The following is a 6000-nucleotide window of genomic DNA, read 5'->3' on the forward strand; positions in this document are numbered from 1 at the left end:
CCTCTTTAAACCCTGCCGGAGGCCGGGCTTAATAGGTGCACAAAGATGGCGGACCTGGGGGACTTCATTAGGCCCCCAGGCAGCCATAGCAACCACCCCCCCCCCCGCGCGATTGTGTTGCGGGGGGCACGATGAGCTGTTAGAGCGGGGTCGCCCCCCACTTTCTAAAGATTTAAATGCTGCGGTCGCTATTGACCGCAGCATTTAACGAGTTAAACGAGCGGGAACGCACTCGAGCGCGATCCCGTTCGTTACTCTGAAATGTCGACTGTAATATACAGCCGACAACGGCATCGTATGGAGCGGGTTCACTCCATGAGCCCGCTCCATACTTCCCCTACCCGACTTTGGCGTATGGATACGTCAAATGTCGGGAAGGGGTTAAACCTTAATGACCAAGCTATTTTTTAAGTTTTTCCATCGTCGCATTCCAAGAGCTATAACTTTTTTATTTTTGCGTCGACATAGCTGTATAAGGTCTTGTTTTTTGCAGGACAAGTTGTATTTTTTAATAGCACCATTTTGGGGTACATATAATTTATTGATTAACTATTGTTAACTTTTTTTGGAGGTAATTGAAAAAAAAACCAGCAAGATCGCCACTCTTTTCTTGCGTCTTTAATTTAGGCTGTTTACCGTGTGGTATAAATAACATAATAACTTTATTCAGTGGGTCGTTACAATTGCGACGATACCAAATTTATATAGTTTTCTTGTGTTTTACTAATTTTACACAGTAAAAACACAGTTCTTTCAAAATTATATGTTTTTGTGTCTCCATATTTGAAGAACCATAACTTTTTTATTTTTCTGCCGATGCAGCCAGGGGCGTAACTAGGAAAGACTGGGCCCCATAGCAAACTCTAGACCGGGCCCCAAGCAGCCCGCCTTATAAATAGTGCCCCCTGTAGAATGTGCCATACAGCCCGACTGTAGACAGTGCTATATAGGCCCGCCTATAGACAGTGTCACACCCCATTTGTAGATAGCGCCCCCACCTTCCCTTGTAGATAGTGCCATACAGCCCCCTGTAGATATTGCCATAAAGCCCCCACTATATATAGCGCTATACAGCTCCCACTGTATATAGTGCCACACTGCCCCCCTACCTTGTATATAGTGACACACAGCCCCCCCTTAGTAGATATTGCCACAGACAGACTCCTGTAGATTGCGCCACACTCAACTCTTTGTAGATAGAGCCACAGCCCTCCCACATGTAAATAGTGCCATACAGTTCCCCCATGTGTATAGTGCAACACAGCCCCCCCCTTGTGTATAGTGCCACACAGCTCCCCCTTGTGTATAGTGCCACACAGCCCCCCTGTGTATAGTGCCACACAGCCCCCCCCTTGTGTATAGTGCCACACAGCCCCCCCCTTGTGTATAGTGCCACACAGCCCCCCTTTGTGTATAGTGCCACACAGCCCCCCCTGTGTATAGTGCCACAAGGGAATGGCGCATTCGAGAAAGTTGTATCAGCCAGGGGTATGTCAATCAAACATGGAAAGGTGGGTTTGGCGGCAGGACTATGTGACTTTTCAGGATAGCGGCACCGCCCCATGACCCTCTATTGAGTAATTTGCATATAGTGTGCGCCGGTTTAAGAGTGGATTTTAAAGCTTTTGCTGCATCTAAAAAAAACATACAAGGGAATGTTTGGAAATATTGTCAGGTCATGAATTACCGCATGGTGGCGGTTCAAGGGGTTAAAACTACCTGACAGATTCCCATTAAATGTACAATGAATTGAGAACAATTCCATCTGCTCTGCAATTTTGTTAATATAAATATATCCTATATAATTACAGCTCCAAAACCAAGCTCTGACATATATACAGCATCATAACCAAGCTTAGTACATAAATACAGCACTAGAACCAAGCTCTGACATATATACAGCACTAGAACCAAGCTCAGTACATATATACAGAACTAGAACCAAGCCCATACATATATACAGCACTAGAACCAAGCCCATACATATATACCGCACCAGAACCAACCTCAGTACATAAATACAGCACCAGAACCAACCTCAGTAATATAAATACAGGACTAGAACCAAGCTCAGTACATATATACATCCCCAGAACCAAACTCATTACATATATACAGCACAAAAAACAATCTCATACGTATATACAGCACCAGAACAAAGCTCAGTACTTACATACAGCATCAGAACCAAGATCAGTACATATATACAACACCAGAACAAATGCAGCTCAATTCAGTGCAACGCCTGCCGTATAGGTTTGTACGGCGTAAAACTACAGCTCCCAGCATGGCCTAAACAAAGGTAAGGATATGCTGGGAGAGGCTGTTTTACAAAAAAAAAAAATCATACCACCATCATCTCACTGCAGATCATACAGTGACTACAGTGCTGATTAGAGGCAGAATAAACATTTACATTAAGTGACTCACCGGTGACGTCTCAGATTCTAGTTCTTTTCTTCTCCCTCCGGTCCAGACATCTATGATGGATTTCTACCGGCCATGACCCATTTCTGCAGTTTTCCGCTGAGATGTCTTCAGTTTCTCACTTTTAAAACATTTCTGCACCTATAAACAATACCTCTAAATATAATAAAGCACCATACATTGCACCTCTAACAATAATAGCGCCATACACAGTGTCCCTGATTATAATAGTACCATACACTGTCACACACACACACACACACACACACACACACACACACACACACACACACACACACACACCGTGCCCCCTATAGATAGTGCCCCCATAGCCCCCTGTAGATAGTGACCCACATAGAGCCTCTGTAGATAGTGCCCTACATAGATAGTGTCCCACATACAGCCCTCTGTATATAGTGCCTACATATGGACTCCAGAGCTGCAAAGCAATAGTGCTAACCACTGAGCCACTGTGCTGCCCTACATATAGCTTCCCCTATAGATAGTGCTCCACGTATAGCCCACCTCTGTAGATAGTCTCACATATAGCTCCCCCTGTATATAGTGTCCCACATATAGCCCACCCCTGTAGACAGTGCCCTACATATAGCCCCCCTGTAGCTAGTGCCCACAGGTAACCCACCCCTGTATATAATGTCCCACATATAGCCCACCCCTATAGAAAGTACCCTAAAAATAGCTCCCCTATAGATAGTGCTCTACATATAGCCCACCCCTATATAGTGTCTCACATATAGCTCCCTCTGTAGATAGTGGCCCACATATAGACCTCCCTGTAGATAGTGGCCCACATCCCCACATATAGACCCCCCTGTATATAGTGGTCCACATATAGACCACCCCAGTATATAGTGACCCACATATAGACCCCCCTGTATATAGTGGCCCACATCCCCACATATAGACCCCCCCTGTAGATAGTGTCCCACATCCCCACATATAGACCCCCCTGTATATAGTGGCCCACATATAGACGACCGCCCCTGTAGATAGAGCCCACACTATAGATAATGGCAGTCACAGTTTTATTAGAAAAAAAACAAAAAAAACTTTACATACTCACATGATCCCATTCCCGCGCAGTCCGATGGCAATGCAGACCTGCTCTCTTCTGAACAGGTCTGCTGGAGCCAATCAGCATCATTGTAAGGCGCTGAATGATCAGAACATGTCCGGCCATTCTGCGCTAATGCATGTATTTAGCTGTCGCTAGCACGGGGGCCCCCTCCGGTGCTAGCGACGCCTACGGGAATGAGAGGGCCTGTGTCACCCGGCCCATACTTGTTGGAGGCTCGGTGGCGCGGGTCCCGTAGTAGCGGCACTACCGCTGTAGTAGCCATAATGGCTGCTAGCGGCGCTACCGGGCATATGGGGGGTGTGTCGGCTGGCGGCACTGGCCCCCTCAAGCCGCGGGCCCCATAGCAGCAGCTACGGCTGCAGTTACGCCACTGGATGCAGCTGTATGAGGGCATTTTTTTGGCGGGATGACTTGTAGTTTTATCGGTACCATTTTGGGGTACCTGTGACTTTTTGATCACATTTTTTTGAAGGCAGGATGCACAGAAAACAGCAATTGTTTTTTATTTTATTTTTTACAGCGTTCACGAAGCGGGTTAAATAACATAATAGCTTTATAGTTGGGGTCGTTACGGACGCGGCGATGCCAAGTATGTATAACTTTTTTACTTTTTTTTTACTTTACTATACGATCGTTTTATCACTTTTATAATACACTGCAATACTTCTGTATTGCAGTGTGTGAAAGTGATTAAAAAAATGTTTAAATTATTTCATTTTGTGCAGCAGGCCATCTTGTCTGGAGTCCTCATCTTGTTTCTTTTGTAATGAATAAAAAAGTCTTTACTCATTTAAGGCAGGTCTTTATGTTTCTAAGTTGAGCTATCTTTGACCTTGGTTCCCATACGAGGCTTGGAAGGAAAGAACAGGGAGTGAGATGAGAGGAGGGCAAATAAGAATGTGAGTATTTCCCCCCCATCTTAATAGAACAATTTATGGTATGTTTACCAGGAAAGATAAGGCACCTGCAAACCCTGATGTGTGACAAATTATAATAATGCATTTGGAATGTATCGTGTGTCTGTAATTGGCTGAATTTGAAATATTGTCACATTGCCTCTGATTGGTTAACTTCAAGCCTACACCCCTTTTGAATTATATTATTGTAATTGAGTTTGGCAATAAACCGCAGAGGAGTATTTTGAGCATGCCAGCAGCGTCTGTGGGTTATTCCTCCCTCGATATATCGATAAAACATGATTGGAAACTGGATAAATCACTGTAGGGCGCGGGTATCGGTTGACATACCCAATACAAACTTCAGTCTAATATATTTTGGCCCATGATTGTGTTAACACAGTGTATTATACCTCTCAGTGTAAGGGTATGTTAACACGCACTGTTTTCAGACGAAATTCAGGCATTTTACGCCTCGAATTACGCCTGAAAAAACGTCTCCATTACGCCTACAAACATCTGCCCATTGCTTTCAATGCATTTTACGGTGTTCTGTTCCCACGAGGTGTTATTTTACATGTCGCTATCAAAATACGGCGCGTAAAAATACGCCCGCGAAAAAGAAGTGCATGTCACTTCTTGGGACGTTTTTGGAGCCGTTTTTCATTGACTCCATTGAAAAACAGCTGAAATAACGTCCGTAAAATACGCCGCAAAAAACGTGAGTTGCTACAAAAACGTCTGAAAATCAGGAGCTGTTTTCGCCTGTCGTCAACTGGACCTCGTAGTCTCTTATCTGGTTTCAAATATGTGGGAGAGCTTGACGATGCATCGGAGAGAAACTACACACTTCACACATATTGTAAGTGCAATCAGATTCTCTAGTTTATTAGCAAATAATACGTAGATTATATATCATTAAAAGGGGTGTTGGCCATGTCTCCCTCTCCAATCACATAAGAGGGGCCATGGCCTTCAGTCTATCCAATCAATATTGACGATGTCTCCTCCTCCTCTAAATCACGAGGGAGTTTATCATAAAGGAACACGTATACATTATATTACATTGTATCAATTTATATCACATGTTTTGTAATATTGGTAATCAGCATATTTTTTAGCTACGTGCTCAGACATTATATATTTTAGCTATGCCAGCAGATTCATAGTCTGTCTAAGAAAGAGGAAGTATCATTTTAGCTCGCGGTGGGACATCTAAAAGGAAGAACAAAGGTTAAAGTATTACATTACTGTATTAGTAGTTTTAAAACTTGAGAATAATATACAAAATGGAGGATAGAAAGTCCAGGCTTCCATATCACCTGAAAACAGCTCCGTATTTTCAGATGTATTTTCCTAAGCTGTGTGAACATACCCTTAGGCCTCATTTACACGAGCGTGTGCGTTTTGCGCACGCAAAAAACGCTGCGTTTTTCGCGCGTTTGTATTGCGTATGGTCTGCGTATACGCAGGCTTGTTGCGTTTTTTACGCGCGCAGGACTAGCGTTTGCATCGCGCATAAAAAACGCAGAGGGGATTATTGGGACGCCTGCCTACAAATAGGCCAGCTGGCCCAAC

This window comes from Rhinoderma darwinii, chromosome 1, assembly GCF_050947455.1.
Source record: "Rhinoderma darwinii isolate aRhiDar2 chromosome 1, aRhiDar2.hap1, whole genome shotgun sequence".
Lineage (NCBI taxonomy): Eukaryota > Metazoa > Chordata > Amphibia > Anura > Rhinodermatidae > Rhinoderma > Rhinoderma darwinii.